Source organism: Sapajus apella, unplaced genomic scaffold (genome assembly GCF_009761245.1).
Source record: "Sapajus apella isolate SASKATOON/1434 unplaced genomic scaffold, GSC_monkey_1.0 scaffold35, whole genome shotgun sequence".
Lineage (NCBI taxonomy): Eukaryota > Metazoa > Chordata > Mammalia > Primates > Cebidae > Sapajus > Sapajus apella.
In genome coordinates, this window is record NW_022436975.1 from 20519609 (window position 1) to 20540625 (window position 21017).

At 42.1% G+C, this 21017-nt stretch overlaps 1 protein-coding gene and 1 pseudogene across 2 annotated transcripts in view; one reads left to right on the top strand and one right to left on the bottom strand.

Moving 5' to 3' along the window:
- The window catches only part of SLCO5A1 (solute carrier organic anion transporter family member 5A1), a 154655-nt gene that overhangs the window by 107705 nt on the left and 25933 nt on the right, over positions 1-21017 (bottom strand). The gene's annotated exons all lie outside the window — the stretch shown is intronic.
- LOC116563409 lies at positions 266-2995 on the top strand (annotated as a pseudogene).

Here is a 21017-nt window from a genome sequence, read left to right on the forward strand (position 1 = left end):
TAGCATCTATTTCTATCAAATATTACAGACATATTAATTCATCTGTCAATATCCTATCTGTTACCCATCTACTTCTGTAGAGCACTAGGGCGCTAGAAAATGTAAGCACACTTAGAAATACTACAATTCAGTTGAGAGAAGAAATAGACAACAGAAATATTAAAAGATATAGATTAATACCATTTCAATATAAGAAAATCTCAAGCCACTGTGTGATTACTGGTCAAACGGAGCAGTGCTATTGTAATTTACAAAGGAAAAAAGCATGAACATTTCAGACAAGTGTGTATTTAAGCAAGATCTTGAAGGACAAGTAAAATTTGGACATAAGGAAGGTAGGATGACAAAAATGCCCCTGTACAGAAATATGGTAGGAAAAGGAAAAGACCATAAATAAGGTAAGGAGTGAATTATTTGAGATAGCAGAGATAGAGTAACGTGGAGAACTTTCAATGTTGAGCCAGGAAATTGGATTTTATGCTCGGCACTGGGGAATGGAAGGAGCCCCTACAGGTGTTTGAGCAAAGGGGAGATATAAAGTGGTATTTTAAGAGCATTTGTCTGGCTTTACTATGTAAAAATTAAAAGGAAGCCAATGGATAAGAAAACCCATAGTCAGCCGGGCATCGTGGCTCAACACCTGTAATCTCAGCACTTTGGGAGGCCGAGGTGGGTGAATCACAAGGTCAAGAGATTGAGACCATCCTGGCCAACATGGTGAAACCTCATTTCTACTAAAAACACACAAAAATTAGCCAGGCATGGTGGTGCATGCCTGTAGTCCCAGATACTCGGAAGGCTGAGGCAGTAGAATCGCTTGAACCTGAGAGGTGGAGGTTGCAGTGAGCTGAGATTGCGCCACTGCACTCCAGCCTGAGCAACAAGAGAGAAACTCCATCTCAAAAAAAAAAAAAAAAAAAGAAAAGAAAACCCAATAGTCCAGATGTGAAGTAGTAAGGATTAGAAATAGGTTGGGACAGTGAACAGCAGCGTGAGAGGTTTAGGAGAAAAGATTCATAAGACTTGATAAGTTATTAGAGACCAAGAGATTCACTGATCTCAACAGCTGGCGGCCAAGGGAAAGAAAAAAAATCATTAAAGAAATTAAAAAGTCAAGATGGAGGACGTTTCAAAGTAGATAATGGAAGTAGGTCATAAAACTGAGGTAAAAGCAGTAATCATAGGACTTAATGTAGTGAGTGGTATACACTCTTTGGAAAAAAAATCGTAGTAAATATACTGGGTTTTTTTTGGCGGGGGGGTTCACTTGTTTATTTGTTTGTTTTTGAGACAGAATCTTGCTCTTTGCCCAGTCTGGATGGAGTGCAGTGGCATGATCTCGGCTCACGCCTCCTGGGTTCAAGCAATTTTCCTGCCTCAGCCTCCCAAGTAGCTGGGACTACAGGCATGCATCACCATGCCTGGCTAACTTTTTTGTGTTTTTAGTAGAAACAGAGTTTCACCATGCTGGTCAGGCTGGTCTCAAACTCCTGACCTTAAGTGATCCACCTGCCTCGGCCTCCCAAAGTGTTGGGATTACAGGCATGAGCCATTGTGCCCAGCCAATATACTGTTTTTAAATAATATTTTTTCCTAACTATAAAGCAACTTAAGTGCACACAAATTTGATATTAAAACAAACAAACAAATAAAAGTCATTTAGAATCCTGCTACCCAGAGATGGCTACTTTAACACATGTCTATCCTTTGAGTCCTTCTTTTCTATGTCAATAAAGTAAAATAATAATAATAATAATAATAATACAGCCTCACGCCTGTAATCTCAGCACTTTGGAAGGCTGAGGCAGACAGATCAGGCTTGGCCAGTCCTCTTGAGGACAAGAGTTTGAGACCATCGTGGCCAACATGGCAAAATCCCCCCTACTAAAAATACAGAAATACCCGGGCCTGGTGGCATGCCCCTGTAATCCCAATTATTTGGGAGGCAGAAGCACAAGAATTGCTTGAACCCAGGAGACAGAGGTTGCAGTGAGCTGAGATAGCCCCACTGCACTCCAGCCTGGGTGACACTGTCTCAAAATAAATAAATAAATAAATAAATAATTTTTAAATGAGAGGGAAAGGGAGTTGAGAGAGAAGAATGACTGAGATTTATTGACTGCCTGTTACATTCCAAGCATTAATCTAAGGTCTTCACATATGTTAACAGTTATTCTTTGCAACAACTCTATGAACTAGGTAACATTATTATCCCTTTATGCAGATGGAGAAACCGGGGCCCAGAGAGCTCCAGTCTGCCGTGGCTGCCACACTTTTGTGAGGTGGGCAAGCAGCAGACATGGCGCCTGCTGGGAGTCATGGCTTCCCTGGCAGTTTCAGTGCTATTGCTTTGGAGAGCATGGAAAGAAACGGCACAGGTGGCAGAGAGATGTACGCATTATCATGGACGAGAACTTAAGACAGTTGTTGGAAGGAGACTGGATGATAGAACTTTAGGCTCCGTGGTACCCTGCTTGTCAAAATCTTCAACCAGAATGGAAAGTTTTGCTGAATGGGGAAAAGATCTTGACATTAATGTTGCAAAAGTGGATGTCACGGGGCAGTCAGGACTGAGTAAAGAGTTCACCATAACTGCTCTCCTACTATTTATCATTGTAAAGATGGTGAATTTAGGCACCATCAAGGTCCAAGGACTAGGAGAAACTTCAGAAACTTTGTAAGTGATAAAGAGTAGAAGAGTATTGAATCAATTCCATCATGGTTTGGTTCAGGTTCCTTTCTGATGAGCAATATGTCAGCACTCTTTCAGCTCTCTATGTGGATCAGGATTTGCTGTAACTAATTTATTGAAAACTTTGAATTACAGGTTCTGAAATTGTATACAGTTTTTGCTTTAGCAATTCTTCTTTCAGGACTGTTTTTAGGACTCTGTATGACATTTGTGGCAGATTGCTTTTGTCCTTCAAAAAGGGGCGGACTGTAGCCATACATACTGTATTAGTCAGTTCTTGCACTGCTCTAAAGAAATATCTGAGCCTGGGTAGTTTATAAAAAGAGGTTTAAGTGGCTCACCGCTCCGCAGACTGTACAGGAAGCATGACAGCTTCTGCTCAGCTTTGGGGGAGGCCTCAGGAAACTTACCATTATGGCAAAAGGCAAAGGGGAAGCTGGTTCTTCACATAGCCAGAGAAGGAGGAAGAGAGAGAGGGAAGACGTGCTACACACTTTTAAACAACCAAATCTCACAATCACTCACTCCCTCACTCACAGGAGAACACCACTGAGGGGATGGTGCCAAACAATTCATGATGGACCGCCCTGTGATCAATCACTTCCCACCAGGCCCCACTTCCAACATTGGGGATTACAATTTGACATGAGATTTGGGCAAGAACACAATTCAAATCATATCACTCCACCTCTAGCTCCTCCCAAATCTCACATCCTTCTCACATTGCAAAATACAATTGTCCCTTTCCAACAATCCCCTCAAAGTCTTAATTCATTCCAGCATTAATTCAAACGTCCAAAGTCTAAAGTCTCATCTGAAACAAGGTAAGTCCCTTCTGCCTATAAGCCTGTAAAATCAAAAACAAGTTTGTTACTTCCAAGAAACAATGGGGTACAGGAATTGGGTAAATACTCACATCCCAAAAGAGATAAATTTGCTAAAAGGGGCTACAGGCCCCTTATAAGTCTGACAAGTCCAAAATTCAGCAGGGCAGTTGTTAAATCATAAAGGTCCAAAAGAATCTCCTTTGACTCCATGTCCCACATCCAAGGCACCCTGATGCAAGGGATGAGCTCCCAAGGCCTTGGGCAGCTCTGCCCTGTGACTTTAAAGGGTTCAGTCCCCAAAGCTGCTCTCATGGACTGGCACTGAGTGCCTGTGGCTTTTCCAGGCTGAGGGTGCAAGCTGACAGTGGATCTACCCTTCTGGAGTCTGGAGGATGGTGGCCTTCTTCTCACAGCTCCACTAGGCAGTGCCCCAGAGGGGACTCTGTTTGGGGGCACCAACCCATTTGTCCTCTGTACTGCCCTAGTAAAGTTTCTCCATGATGGCTGTGCCCCTGCAGCAGGATTTGGCTTGGACATCCAGGCTTTACCATACATCCTCTGAAATCTAGGTGGAGGCTCCCAAGCCCCAGCTCTTATGCTCTGTGCACCAACAGGGTTAACACTGCATGGAAGCCTCCAAGGCTTACAGCTTGCACCCTCTGAAGCAGTGGCCCAAACTGTACCTGGGACCCATTGAGCCACGGCTGAAGTTGGAGCATCCAGGATGTGGAAAGCAGTGTCCTGGGGTTGAGCAGGGCAGGGGGGTCTTGGGTCTGGCCCATGAAGTCATTCTTCCCTCCTAAGCCTCTGGGCCTGTGATGGGAGGGGATATCATGAAGGTCTCTGAAATGCCTTCAAGGCCTTCTTCCCATTGTCTTATCTATTAGTATTTGTTTTATTTTTAGATATGCAAATTTATGCATCCTGATTGAATTCCTCCCCAGAAAATGAGGGGTTTTATCTACCGTATGGCCAGGCTGCAAATTTTCCAAACTTTTACATTCTGCTTCCTTTATAAACATAAGTTCCAGGGCCAGGTGCAGTGGCTCACACCTGTAATCACAGCATTTTGGTAGGCTGAGGCAGGAAGATCACTTGAGACCAGGAGTTGAGACCAGCCTGGGCAATATAGCAAGACCCTGCCTCTACTAAAAATACAAAATAATTAGCCAGGCATGCCTATAAACCCATCTACTCAGGATGCTGAGGTGGTAGGATCACCTGAGCCTTGGAGGCAGAGGTTTATAGTGAGCCATGATCATGCCACTGCACTCCAACCAGGAGAACAGAGCAAGATTCCATCTCAAAATTACATATGTGTATATGTACATATATGTATACATATATATATATTGTGTGTGTATATATACACACATATGTATACATATATATATACGTATATACACACACACACACAATATATATATACACATATATACACACACACAATATATATGTATATGTATATATACATATATATAATGTATATATATACACACGTATACATACACACACACACACACATACACACACACACACACACACACACATATATATATATATAAAGTTTCAGGTCATTTCTTTGCTCACACATACAAGCATAAAATATTAGAAGCAGTCAGGCCATATCTTGAACACTTTGCTGATTAGAAATGTCTTCTACTGGATACCCTAAACCATCTCTCTCAAGTTCAAAGTTTCATAGATTCCTAGAGCAGAGGCACAACGCAGCCAGACTCTTTGCTAATGCACAGCAAAAGTGACCTTAACTCTAGTTCCTAATAAGTTCCTTATCTCCATCTGAGATCTCATCAGCCTGAACTTTATTTTACATATCACTATCAGCATTTTGGTCACAACCATTTAACAAGTCTCTAAGGAGTTCCAAACTTTACCTCATCTTCCTGTCTTCTTCTGAGCCCTTCACACTATTACCTATTACCTCTACCTATTACCCAGTTCTAAAGTCACTTTCACATTTTCAGGTATCTGTATTGCAATGCCCACTCCTCAGTACCAATTTTCTGAATTAGTCCTTTCTTGTACTGTTCAATGAGAACACATGGACACAGGGAGGGGAGCACTACACACTAGGGTCAGTTGGGGGGAAATAGGGGAGGGACGGTGGGGGGTGGGGAGCTGGGGAGAGATAGCAAGGGGAGAGATGCCAGATGTAGGTGATGGGGAGAAAGGCAGCAAATCACACTGCCATGTGCGTACCTATGCAACAATCTTACATGTTCTCCACATGTACCCCAAAACCTAAAATGCAATAAAATAAATAAATGGGAAAAAAAAAAAGAAATACTTGAGACTGGGCACATTATAAAGAAAAGAGGTTTAATTGGCTCATGGTTCCATAGGCTGCACAGGAAGCATGATGGCTTCTGCTTGGCTTCTGAGGAGGCCTCAAGAAAGTTACAATTATGGTGAAAGGAAAAGGGGAAGCTGGCACTTCACATGGCCAACGCAGGAGGAAGAGAGGGAAGATGTGCTACACACTTAAAGAACCAGATCTCATGATAGCTCACCGACTCACTAGCACAAGAACAGCAAAGAGGAGACGGTGGTAAGCCATTCAGGAGTGACCACCCCCATGACTTCATCACGTCCCACCAGGCTCCACTCCAACACTGGGGATTATATGAGATTTGGGTGGGGAAACAGATCCAAGCCATAGCACCAGTCCAAAAAATTATTACCAGAATATTCTCATCCTTTGAACAATATGGAGGAGGAACAAGATGTGGATGAAGAAGTTTCCAAAGAGGAAGCTGAAAGTAAACAAGGAATAAAGAAAGACTTTCCACAGAATGCCATAAATTGGCCATGGATAAATCCTAATTTTTCTCGTTATCTTAATATTGTGATTTTGACAAAAATAGAAGATTAATCATTTATTTTGGTTTGAAGTCAACTGTGACTTGCTTGTATATACATTGCAGGGTTCAGACTAGACTGTCATTCGATTGAAAGTCTGCATTCAGAACATAAAAGCACTAAGTATAAAAGTTTGAAATATGATTTAAGCACAGTGTGGTGGTATAAATAGTCCTTTAATTTTTGAAAAATCTGGTGCCAAGCAATAAGATTTGTGTTTGTTTAATAATATCTGTTTCAAGTCTGAGTTTTGAAAATTGGTATTTTATAAGTATTGCATTATTGAGGGTATTTAAGAAGCTTACTTTGGAGAAAAAGATTTCTCATCCGGTACAATTTTTCTTTGTTTCACTGTATGAAAAGCGTAAGCTATTTTCCACAAATAAAAAGAAATATCCTACAAATAGGAACTTTGCCCATTGTCTCAAGAAATGTGTATTTCAATGACAACTCTGTGGTCTTTTTAGAGATATAATCAAAATTTTTTTTATACTTTTAGATTATGTAACTAACAAAAACTACCTACATTAATTACAGTTTCCTACACACAATAACGCAGGATATGCTATTGATTTAAGTTTTTATTTGTTCATAATACTCTCTTGATTCCTATAAAGGTTGTATTAGTCCATTCTCCCGCTGTTATAAGGACTTACCTGAGACTGAGTAATTTATAAAGGAAAAGGGTTTTAATAGACTCACAGTTCAGCATGGCAGGGGAGGTCTCAAGAAACTTACAGAAGGGGAAGCAAAAACATCCTTCTTCACGTGGCAACATCAACAAGAGGTACCAAGCAAAAGCGGGGAAAGCCCCTTATAAAAGCATCGGATCTCATGAGAACTCACTCACTATCATGAGAACAGCATGAGGATAATGGCCCCCATGATTCAATTATCTCCCACTGGGTCCCTCCCTCAATATGTGAGGATTATAGGAACTACAATTCAAGGTGAGATTTGGGTAGGAACACAGCCAAATCATATCAAATATTTATTTCCTTTTTTGTATTTCTCTTATTTGCTATGGATGACATTTTTCATTTTACAAATTAGATAATAACTTTCTGAAAATATTTTTCATGTTTTGGCAAACAGTATTTTTTGTTGTTTTTTTTCAAACTAAAGTTTACTGAAAGATCCATCAAATTGAGCTATCTGTTGATAATTTGAAATTTTGGTCACCTATTTCATATTTTACATTATTCCTGCTGAACTTCTACTTGAACATTTTTCTGTTTTTTTGTTTTTGTTTTTGTTCTGGTTTTTTTTTTTTTTTTTGGATGTAAAAGTGAACATTCCTGATTTAGCTGATTTGGAAAAGTCTTGGTATTTTGCATTTTGAAAATTCACAGAAGCTCAATTTTTTTTTTTGATACAGGGTCTTGCTCTGTCACTCAGACTGAAATGCAGTAGCACAATCACGGATCACTGCAGCCTTGACCTTCCAGGAGAGGGATGAGGAGGAGGAGGAGAGTCCTACCCAAACTAGCATACTGACTGCCTCTTGCATGTGCTTTATAGCTTACACCAGTTTGAACAGATAACAATGGAACCTATACACACTCATTCATTCATTCTTTAACCAAGTCTCTAAACTTTGTTGATCTATATGAACAGCAGGATTCCTTAAGAAAACCTCACCAAAGGGCTACCAACTGGCATCTTTTCTTTAACATAATTATTTACCAAATAGCTGCTCTCCCTTTGATTCATTGGGACTTCTCAGTTTATTGAATCCAGTAGTCAGCCTAGGCTACATTATGCTGCAATAACAAGCAGGCTTAGGGTTTATAATCACAAAGGTTTATTCCTTGGTCACAGTTCATAATCCATTCAAGAGTCATCTGGAATCTCTCCTCCATGACTTCTGATTCCAGAACCCAGGCTGATGGCACCAGAATGTTGCCACCCCTGTGACAGAGGAAAAGGCAGAGGAAAAGGGTGTTCCTGGCAGTTAAGTGTTCTGGCCTGGATATATCCCTTGCACAACTACATGAGACTGTTTGGCCAGAACTTGTCACATGGCCCCATCCAACCCCAAGGGGGCCAGAAAGTACATTCCTACCCTGGGCCCAGAATGATGAGAACCCACACTTGTGAATAGATAATAATGGAACTTATACACCTTCATTCTTTCTTTAAACAATCCCCAAACTTTGCTGCTCTATAGGAACAGCAGAATTCCTTAGGAAGATCTCACAGAAGAGCTCCCAACTGGCATCTTCTCTTTAACATAATTATTTACCATGACTTTACCTTACCTGTACGCACCTCACATTCTAGGTCCTCAGAACCCTCAAGTCCCAGCTGACCTTGACTAAGATTCTATTACTAACATCCCTTCAAAGCAAAAATTGTCAAATATAGATATCTTAAATTAGTAGAGCTGTAAAGACCTTAAGGAATATTTGGATTCCTCCTATAAAGAAAGAAACATCAATCCAAAGTAATTCTTACAGCTAGTAAAAAACTAAAATCCAAGAGTCATTTTTTTAATTATGTCCTCAACAATTCCTCAGAAAGCAAACAAGAAAAAGATAGATTTCACCTGTTGTGAGATTTACTGTTTATATTCAAATCAACTATAAATTTCATAAAAATGGAAATCTATGCTAAAATATTTTACAGCAAAGTACATTACCATAGATTTTAATCTTTCTCTGTTGCTTCTTTTTTTTTAAACCAACATTTTATGATTTAGAGTTTTACATTCTCTGACAGATTTTATTTTAATTACTTGTCTGGGAAGTATATTCATTTGAAAGCAAAAATAACCTAGATGGTCGTATTTGATGAATGTATTTATGTGCAGCTCCCAGTGCTTTTCCTTTGGCTTAGTGGACACAAAGCTCCCTAGTCAAACAAAGTCAGTAGTCACTCACCCAGAGTGACTCCAGGGTCCTCAGAGCGCAAACAGTACGATCTCTCATTCTGGCTGAGGAAACTAAGACCCACCAAGTTCAGGCAACAGACACCAGGTCCCACATCCACAAAATGCAAGAGCAAAGCCTCAAACCTCATCTCCACCTCCAAACTCAGTGTTCTTTCCCCCGCCTCATGTCTCCATAAGCTTTATTATTTGGAACAGCCTATTTCATTTCTCTGCTCTTCAGTTTTCTCAGTTAGAAATTGAGGGAGTAGGGCTTGCTAGATCGAGATGTCCCAAATGCATTTCAAAGAACATCAGTCTCCGAGGTGATTGTGGGAGTAAAAGTTTCATGGTCACATAAATTTAAAAAAAAAAAAAATACCTTATCCTTCTCCTGAAGATTAATAATGGAGATCAGCACAATAAAATGCTTAGGGAAATTTTTCAATAAAGAAAAATATTTAATGTTGGCCGGGCCAGTGGCTCACGCCTATAATCCCAGCACTTTGGGAGGCCGAGGTGGGAGGATCACTTGAGTCCAGGAGTTCAAGACCAGCCTGGGCAACATAGTGAGACCTCATCTCTATTAAAAAAAGAAAAAGAAAAAAAAGAAAAAAAAAAAAAAAAAACAGAATTAACCTGGCATGGTGGTGTGTGCCTGCAGTCCCAGCTATTCGGGAGGCAGAGATGAGAGGATCACTTGAACCCCAGAGGTCAAGGCTGCAGCGAGCTGGGATTGCACCTACAGCTTGCTTTGTAGCTTGAGCAACAGAGCAAGACCCTGTTTCAAAAGACACAAAACAAACAAACATTTTGATGTTGTCGAAACAAGCATTTCCTGAACATACCTGATCATAGGAACATTTTTGCGAGTGACTCTTACCAACATTCTTCCGCCCGCTCTGACCAGACACTGTCTCTGTCTCAACTCCCAGTAAGACCAGCCTCTTTCTGCTGAGGCTCCAACACACCAAACACCTTCCTACCTCAGGCCCTTAGCCCTGCCACTCCTCTGCCTGGAGGGCTCATCTCCTGGAAGAGATCCTCCCTGGCCACCACTCCCCTACAAAGAAACCTACGTTGTTTGCTTTTTCTTCATAGCCCTTATCCCAGCCAAACATTATGTGATGTATGTCTGCCTCTTGCACCAGCATAGAGGCTCCCAGAGGTAAGAATTTCATCTTGTGCCTCAGCATAACCTCCAGCACCCACAGCACTGCCTAAGAATAGTTGGAGTGAGTAAATAGTTGTTGAATGAATTAATGAATTGATGAATGAAGCCGGTGAACTTCAAGTTCTATAGAACACAGAGTATTACCCACTGGGTGCAGTGACTCACATCTGTAATCCCAGCACTCTGGGAGTCCAGACAGACAGCTCACTTGAGGTCAGGAGTTCAAGACCAGCCTGGGCAACATGGTGAAACCCCATCTCTACTAAAAATACAAAAAATTGGCCAGGCATAGTAGCTCAAGCCTGTAATCCTAGAACTGGGAGGCTAAGGCAGGTGGACCATCTGAGCTCAGGAGTTTGAGACCAGCCTGGGCAACATGGTGAAACCCCATCTCTACTAAAAATACAAAAAAATTATCCAGGCATGGTGGCGTGCGCCTATAATCCCAACTATTCAGGAAGCTGAGATAGGAGAATCACGTGAACCCAGAAGATGAAGGTTGCCGTGAGCCAAGACCATGCCACTACCCTCTAGCCTGGGCAACAGAATGAGACTGTGTCTCAAAAAAAATAAAAAATAAAAACAAAAATTAGCTGGGCATGGTGTCAGGCACCAGCTACTCAGGAGGCTAAGGCAGGAGAATCACTTTAATGCAGAAGGCGGAGGTTGCAGTGAGCCGAGATCCAGCCACGCACTCTGTCTCAAAAAAAAAAAAAAAAAGAACATGAGCCTTGTCACCAAACCAGTAATATTAGCATAGCATTACCTGGACTCTTTTTAGAAATGCAAATTCTCAGCTCCCCTCTACCTTCTTAGGGGTAGAGCCCAGCCCAGCAATCTGGGTCTGAACAAGCCCGTTAGGTAATTCTGAAGCTCACTAAAGTGTATGGCTGGGCATGGTGCCTCACACCTGCAATCCCAACATTTTGGAGGCCAAGGTGGAAAAATTGATTAGGCCAGAAGTTCAAGATCGCCTGGGCAACATAGCAAGATCCTGTCTCTACAAAACTAAAAACTTAGGCTAAGTCTGGAGGGTCACGTTTGACCCCCAGAATTTGAGGCTGCAGTGAGCTGTGATCATGCCATTGCACTCCAGCCTGGGTGACAGAGCAAGACTCTGTATCTTAAAAATAAAAATTAATAAAGTTTGAGTTCCACACTCCCTTTCTCACCTCTCCACTGGGGGAGGGATAGGAGAGGAAGAAATCTGAGAGAGCAGCCAAGAAGAAATATTGAAAAATAAGAATCCTGAGTATAGGAAAAGAAGGTTAGGAGAGAATTGCCTTCCTTGTGGGAGCAAGCAAGAGACCATGCAAAAGTTAAGTCTAACTAGATATATGTGAGTTTTTCACTGTCCTCTGAGACTAGACATTAGAATTCTCAAGAAAGGGTATAAGATAAAATCAGTCCTGGAAGCAAGACATTTTTGCTAAGATCTATATCTTAAATTACCCAAGTTGTAAGCTTCGTGTGTGTGTGTGTGTGTGTGTGTGTGTGTGTGTTTTGAGACGGAGTCTCACTCTGTCACCCAGGCTGGAATGCAATGGCACAATCTTAGCTCACTGCAACCTCCACCTCCCACGTTCAAGCAATTCTTCAGCCTCAGCCTCCCGAGTAGCTGGGATTACAGGCACATGCCACCATGCCCCTAGCTAATGTTTGTATTTTTAGTAGAGACAGGGTTTCACCATATTGCCCAGGCTAGTCTCAAACTCCTGACCTCAGATAATCCATCCTCCTTGGCCTCGCAGAATGCTAGGATTACAGGTGTGAGCCATCATGCCCGGCCTGCTTCTTGTGTTTTCTATTGAGTTTATTTCTCTGATGATCTTCTTTGTATTTGCATATGCCTTTTTCAGCATTGCCAAGAAAAACAAAGGGAAAGTGGTTATCTGTTATGGTTATTAGCACACCAAGTGGGAGGCTACCCACTCCACCTTACACCTCAGAGGGGAACATAGGGAGTGTGCTGAAATAAAAGTGAGACATCCCAGGGGAGAGGTGAACACACATGTCAGAGTCCTATTCGTGAGTTTCTCACCCAACCTGCAGGCTGGGCTCTTGCCCGAGAAATCTTGACACTTCTGGATTCTCCTGCATGAAAGAAGAGGATGAGCTCTAACAACTCCCTGTGCTTTATTAAGATAAATATGTTCGGAAACCAGGGGTTAAGTCCTTCCTCTTATCAGAGAATGACAGTCATCATTCAGGTTGGGGTGGTCCTATAGGCAGCAATGATTGAGCATAAAAAACGACGGAATGCATATCTGACATAAATAAGAATCACTATTCAGGCCATTCTCCATTGAAGCATAAGGTGACAGGTTGTGTTCCAAAAGATTGTTTGACATGAGCCACACCCTGCCAGCCACTAGCCTACCAGACTACTAGGAACCAATCTTTTTAAAACAGAGCTTGGAGCAAAGGACGATTTCTAAAACAAACCATAAAACCTCTCACAGGTAACTCCCAATGGCTGCTCTAACATTCTCAAACAAATTGCTACTGGATCCCCTGAAATTCCCCAGGAGGGAGAGAGAAGAGAGGAAGCAGCTTCTGTTCCTTTTCCCCGAGACTCAAATGGGCTTTTGTAGAACCCCAAGACAAGAGCTATTCCTAGCCACTCAAGAAACCACTCAGTTTGAAACTGGTCAATTATATTAAATATGTTAAATATGTATACAAAGTATATTAAAGTTATATTAAAACTAGGCAAAGGGCAAAAATACAATGAATTCTGGTGTGAGAATTCTTCATGCCTACTTTTATGGAATTCCAAACATGTTTCATGCAGGTATAAAATTACAAAAAGCACTTAGATTGCCAAAGCAACCCCACAGCAATTGACTCAACATACAATGGTACAAACCAGAATTCCAATATATGCACCAGAAATAGAGCCCCTTCTTCCACTTAATAGCATACAGAAGTTTCCCCTCACAGAGTACATCTGCTGGGAAAAAGCGAACAAGTCCTGTAGCAGCACCAGGGAGGCTCGGGGTCCTAGATCACAGAAGTTTCTGAATCGTGCAGGTTGGTGCAAGAAGCAAAGCATGGCAGATGAGAAGCAAAATGAAGGAAGACTAAGACACGGTCATTCCTCTCAGAGGAAATTCTTTCTTTCTGACTAGGATTCTCCAAGACAATAGCTTCCAAACTTAAAAGATCATCAGGATCATCTGGATGCTTTTAAAAAATGCAGATTCTAGATTCTAGAGCCTGACCACAGTCTTACTAAATTAGATGCCTCCCCTACCCCCGCCAGAGGAAGGTCCATCAATCTGTGATTTGAAGGATGCACCTCAGGCGACTATAATGTTCACATATGCGTAATCATCCACTCTAAGGTTCTTGATATCAGAATCGTACACTGATATTACACTACACATCACAGTTCTCAAGCATCCTTTAAGCCTTGGCTTACACATCGCTTCCTCTTAATGATCTTCCTATTTAAGCATCCCCTCCCCAAATGCACTAGATTGTTTCCTTGATTTATAGCACTTGCCCTGATTTGTAATTCCTTATCATTTACTTGTTTATTGTTTGTCTTCCACTTGAGGGTCTAAGTTCCAACAAGGCAGTCCTGCTTCCTGCTAGACCCCAGCATCTAACGCACCTAACACGAAGCATGTGTATATCATCTTTGGTGAATGAAAGTGCATTGTAGCCATTGGTCTCGTTACATCGTATCTCCATGTCTATAGGTGGAGTCAAAGTTATTACACCTAAACTAATGAGATGAACCAGAACAGTTGAGTGGCTCAGGACTGCAGAGGAGCACCTGCAGGAGCAAGTCCAATACCCAGGCTCAGGCTTCCAGATTCACCTTCACTCCCTACTTTCTCACCCACCTCCCTTGAGAGAATATCAAACCTTGGCTCCAGTTTACTAATATCAAACTCACTGAAGAGCTTGTGCCTATGTCTCAAGGTCTTACATTTATTTACATGGCAGACGACTGTGCAACTCAGAAGCATAAGTCCCCAGGAGCTTCTGGGCAAACCTTGAACACATTCTATGCATTTAACAAAGAAACAGGGTTGTTGGATCCAAGATGGCCGTTTAGGAACAGCTCAGGATTGCAGCTCCCAGTGAAAGCGCAGAGGGTGAGTGGACGCCGTGTTTTTATTGCCCACAGACTAGGAAATTCCCGGGCAGAGGTGCGCCACGGTCGCCAGTGCGGCTGTTGTGGCCAGCGCCGCTGCTTTGCCCCGTGCAGCTGCTTTGTCAGCGCCCCGGAGCTGCGGTTCTCCGTACAAAATACACCGGTCCGGGTGCCCTTTTGGCTGGCAATTGGAGCCATGGGAAGTCGCCCATATGCTGGTTCAAAAAGGGGACTGAGCAGAGAACCAGGACAGTAGATTCCAGGGCAAAAAAAAAGAAAAAAAAGCGCCACAAACCTCAGTGCCGCTGTTTAAGCCAGCGCAGTGAGTGGCCGCAGGGGAAAACAAACAGACCCCGGCGCCTCTTCAACAGGCGACTGGAACACCAACTTAAAAAAGGCTCTGAGGCAGGGAGCCAGGCGATCAGGCTCGGCTGGCCCCACCCCCACAAAAGAACAGCAACCAGAAACTCTGGATTGAGAGTTTCACAGCAAGCGCAGCTGAACCCGGGACGGTCCAGCTCTGTGGGGGAGGGGCGTCCGCCATTACCGAGGCAGCCCGCCGTTGCCAAGGCAACCCGCCATTGCTGAGGCAGCCCGCCGTTGCCAAGGCAACCCGCCACAGCAGAGACTCCGCCCCAACAGAGGCGGGCCACCATCGCCAAAGCAGTTCTAACTACACCCATATAAACAGGACTGCAGGGAAGTTCACTCGGCAGCTGGGCAGAGCCCACAGCAGCTCAGCAAAGCTGCTATAGGCCGACAGTGACTAGGCTGCCTCCTTGCTGGGCTGGGCAGGTCTGAAGGAAAAAAAAAAAAAAAAGAAGGCAGCAGCATAACGGAAACTCATAAATAAAGCCCTAAATCCCTGGGACAGAGCACCCGGGAACAAAAAGCAGTTTATGAGTTCTCCTGCAGCAGACCTAAAAGTACCTGCCCAGCAGCTCTGAATGAACAACAACAGAGCTCACAACTCACCATTTGAGATCCTATAAAGAAAAGACCGTCTCCTCAAGCAGCTCCCTGACCCCTATATATCCAAAAAGACACCTCATAAAAGAGAGATCAGATTGACACTAAGCGGGTATCCTTCTGGGACAAAGATAGCAGAAGAAAAAAACAGGTAACAACCCTTGCTGTTCAACAGCTGCTGCAGGTGAACCCCAGGCAAGCAGGGCCTGGAGTGAACCTCAGCAGACCTACAGCAGAGGGGCCAGACTGTCAGAAGGAAAACCAAGAAACAGAAATAACCTCATCATCAACAAACAGAACGTCAATCTGAAAGATTTGAGACCCAATCTGAAAGCCAGCAACTACAAAGTCGACAGGTGGATAAATCCTTAAGGATGGGAAGAAACTGGCGCAAAAAGGATGAAAACACCTGAAACCAGAACACCTCTCCTCCTAAAAGGGATCACAACTCCTCGCCAGCAAGGGAACAAGGTTGGATGGAGAACGAGTGTGATGAAATGACAGAATCAGAATTCAGAAGGTGGGTAGTAAGAAACTTCTGTGAACTTAAAGAACATGTTCTAACCAAATGCAAAGAAACTAAGAACCTTGAAAAAAGATTTGACGAAATGCTAACAAGAATGGACAAAATAGAAAGGAATATAAGTGAATTGATGGAGCTGAAAACTGCAACACGAGAACTTCGTGAAGCATGCACAAGTATCAACAGCCGAATTGACCAAGCAGAAGAAAGGATATCAGAGGTCGAAGATCAACTCAATGAAATAAAACGGGAAGGCAAGACTGGAGAAAAAAGGGTAAAAAGGAATGAACAAAGTCTCCAAGAAATGTGGGACTATGTGAAAAGACCTAATCTACGTTTGATAGGCGTACCCGAATGCAACGAAGAGAATGAATCCAAGCTGGAAAATACTCTTCAGGATATTATCCAGGAAAACTTCCCCAACCTAGCAAGGCAGGCAAACATTCAAGTCCAGGAAATACAGAGAACACCACAAAGATATTCGTCAAGAGGAGCAACCCCAAGGCACATAATCGTCAGATTCACCAGGGTCGAAATGAAGGAGAAAATACTAAGGGCAGCCAGAGAGAAAGGTCGGGTTACCCATAAAGGGAAGCCCATCAGACTCACAGCAGATCTTTCAGCAGAAACCCTACAAGCCAGAAGAGAATGGGGGCCAATATTCAACATCCTTAAAGAAAAGAACTTTCAACCCAGAATCTCCTATCCAGCCAAACTAAGCTTCATAAGTGAAGGAAAAATAAAATCCTTTGAGAACATGCAAGTACTCAGAGATTTCGTCACCACCAGGCCAGCTCTACAAGAGCTCCTGAAAGAGGCTCTACACATATAAAGGAACAACAAGTACCAGCTCAACTAAAGGGCAAAACAGCCAGCTAGCACCAAAATGGCAGTATGAAATTCACACATAACAATATTAACCCTAAATGTAAATGGACTAAATGCCCCAATCAAAAGACACAGACTGGCAAATTGGATAAAAAGCCAAAACCCATCGGTGTGCTGTATCCAGGAAACCCATCTCACAGGCAAGGATACACAAAGGCTCAAAATAAAGGGATGGAGGAAGATTTATCAAGCAAATGGAGAGCAAAAAAAAGCAGGAGTTGCAATTCTCATCTCTGATAAATTAGACTTTAAAGCAACAAAGATCATAAGAGACAAAGAGGGACATTACATAATGGTAAAAGGATCAATGCAACAAGAAGAGCTAACGATCCTAAATATATACGCACCCAATACAGGAGCACCCAGATACATAAGGCAAGTTCTTAATGACTTACAAAGAGACTTAGACTCCCACACAATAATAGTGGGAGACTGTAACACCCCATTGTCAACATTAGACAGATCAACCAGACAGAAAATTAACAAGGATATCCAGGACTTGAACTCAGACCTGGACCAAGCAAACCTAATAGACATTTACAGAACTCTCCACCCCAAATCCACAGAATATACATTCTTCTCAGCACCACATCACACCTACTCTAAAATTGACCACATAATTGGGAGTAAATCACTCCTCAGCAAATGTAAAAGAACGGAAATCATAACAAACAGTCTCTCAGACCACAGTGCAGTCAAGTTAGAACTCAGAATTCAAAAACTAACTCAGAACCGCACAGCTTCATGGAAACTGAACAACTTGCTCTTGAATGTTGACTGGATAAACAATGAAATGAAGGCAGAAATAAAGATGTTCTTCGAAACCAACGAGAATGAAGACACAACATACCAGAATCTCTGGGACACATTTAAAGCAGTCTCTAGAGGAAAATATATAGCAATAAGTGCCCACATGAGAAGCAAGGAGAGATCAAAAATTGACACCCTATCGTCAAAACTGAAAGAGCTAGAGGAGCAAGATCAAAAAAACTCAAAGTCTAGCAGAAGACAAGAAATAGCTAAGATCAGAGCAGAACTGAAGGAGATAGAGACACAAAAAACCCTTCAAAAAATCAATAAATCCAGGAACTGGTTTTTTGAAAAGATCAACAAAATAGACAGACCACTAGCCAGATTAATAAAAAAGAAAAGAGAGAATAACCAAATTGATGCAATAAAAAACGATAAAGGGGATATCACCACAGATTCCACAGAAATTCAAACCATCATCAGAGATTATTACAAACAACTCTATGCACACAAACTAATAAACCTGGAAGAAATGGATAAATTCCTGGACACTTGCCTCCTGCCAAGCCTAAACCAGGAAGAAGCCGAAACCCTGAACAGACCCATAACAAGGTCTGAAGTTGAGGCAGCAATTAAGAGCTTACCACCCAAAAAAAGCCCAGGTCCAGATGGGTTCACAGCTGAATTCTACCAGACATACAAAGAGGAGCTGGTACCATTTCTTCTGAAACTATTCCAAACAATACAAAAAGAGGGAATTCTTCCCAAATCATTTTACGACACCAACATCATCCTGATTCCAAAACCCGGCAGAGACTCAACAAGAAAAGAAAACTACAGGCCAATATCCATGATGAACATAGATGCAAAAATCTTCAATAAAATACTGACAAGCCGATTGCAACAGCACATCAAAAAGCTTATCCACCATGATCAAGTAGGCTTCATCCCGGGGATGCAAGGCTGGTTCAACATACGCAAGTCTATAAACGTAATTCACCACATAAACAGAACCAAAGACAAAAACCATATGATTATCTCAATTGATGCAGAGAAGGCCTTTGACAAAATTCAACAGCCCTTTATGCTAAAAACCCTCAATAAGCTAGGTATCAATGGAACGTATCTCAAAATAATAAAAGCTATTTATGACAAACCAACAACCAATATCATACTGAATGGGCAAAAACTGGAAGCATTCCCCTTGAAATGTGGCACCAGACAAGGATGCCCGCTCTCACCACTGCTATTCAATATAGTATTAGAAGTTCTAGCCAGAGCAATCAGGCAAGAAAAAGAAATAAAGGGTATTCAAATAGGAAAGGAGGAAGTCAAATTGTCTCTATTTGCAGACGACATGATTGTATATCTAGAAGACCCCATCATCTCAGCCCCAAACCTCCTGAAACTGATAAGCAAGTTCAGCAAAGTCTCAGGATACAAAATCAATGTGCAAAAATCACATGCATTCCTATACACCAGTAACAGACTTAAAGAGAGCCAAATCAAGAACAAACTTCCATTCACAATTGCCACAAAGAGAATAAAATACCTAGGAATACAACTAACAAGGAATGTAAAGGACCTCTTCAAGGAGAACTACAAGCCACTGCTCAACAAAATAAGAGAGGACACAAACAGATGGAGAAACATCCCATGTTCATGGTTAGGAAGAATCAGTATCATGAAAATGGCCATACTGCCCAAAGTAATTTACAGATTCAATGCTATCCCCATCAAGCTACCAATGACCTTCTTTGCAGAACTGGAAAAAACCACCTTAAACTTCATATGGAACCAAAAGAGAGCCCGCATAGCCAAGTCAATTCTAAGCAAAAAGAACAAAGCGGGGGGCATCACAATACCAGACTTCAAACTATACTACAAGGCTACAGTAATCAAAACAGCATGGTACTGGTACCAAAACAGAGATATAGACCAATGGAACAGAACAGAGGTCTCGGAGGCAACACAACCTTTCTACAACCATCTGATCTTTGACAAACCAGACAAAAACAAGCAATGGGGAAAGGATTCCCTGTTCAATAAATGGTGTTGGGAAAGCTGGCTAGCCATGTGCAGAAAGCAGAAACTGGACCCCTTCCTGACACTTTACACTAAAATTAACTCCAGATGGATTAAAGACTTAAACATAAGACCTAACACCATAAAAACCCTAGAAGAAAATCTAGGCAAAACCATTCAGGACGTAGGTGTAGGCAAGGACTTCATGACCAAAACACCAAAAGCATTGACAACAAAAGCCAAAATAGACAAATGGGACCTAATCAAACTCCACAGCTTCTGCACAGCAAAAGAAACAATCATTAGAGTGAATCGGCAACCAACAGATTGGGAAAAAATTTTTGCAGTTTACCCATCTGACAAAGGGCTGATATCCAAAATTTACAAAGAACTAAAGCAGATTTACAAGAAAAAAACTAACAAGCCCATTCAAAAGTGGGCAAAGGATATGAACAGACACTTCTCAAAAGAAGACATACATGAGGCCAACAAACATATGAAAAAATGCTCATCATCACTGGTCATCAGAGAAATGCAAATCAAAACTACACTGAGATACCATCTCACGCCGGTTAGAATGGCGATCATTCAAAAATCTGGAGACAACAGATGCTGGAGAGGATGTGGAGAAATAGGAACACTTTTGCACTGTTGGTGGGAGTGTAAATTAGTTCAACCATTGTGGAAGACAGTGTGGCGATTCCTCAAGGACCTAGAAATAGAAATTCCATTTGACCCAGCAATCCCATTACTGGGTATATATCCAAAGGATTACAAATCGTTCTACTATAAGGACACGTGTACACGAATGTTCATTGCAGCACTGTTTACAATAGCAAAGACCTGGAACCAACCCAAATGCCCATCGACGATAGACTGGATAGGGAAAATGTGGCACATATACACCATGGAATATTATGCAGCCATCAAAAACGATGAGTTTGGGTCCTTTGTAGGGACATGGATGAACCTGGAAACCATCATTCTCAGCAAACTGACAGAAGAGCAGAAGATCAAACACCGCATGTTCTCACTCATAGGCGGGTGTTGAACAATGAGAACACATGGACACAGGGAGGGGAGCACTACACACTGGGGTCAGTTGGGGGGAAATAGGGGAGGGATGGTGGGGGGTGGGAAGCTGGGGAGAGATAGCAAGGGGAGAAATGCCAGATGTAGGTGATGGGGAGGAAGGCAGCAAATCACACTGCCACGTGTGTTCCTATGCAACAATTTTGCATGTTCTTCACATGTACCCCAAAACCTAAAATGCAATAAAATAAATAAATGGGAAAAAAAAAAAAAATGGATA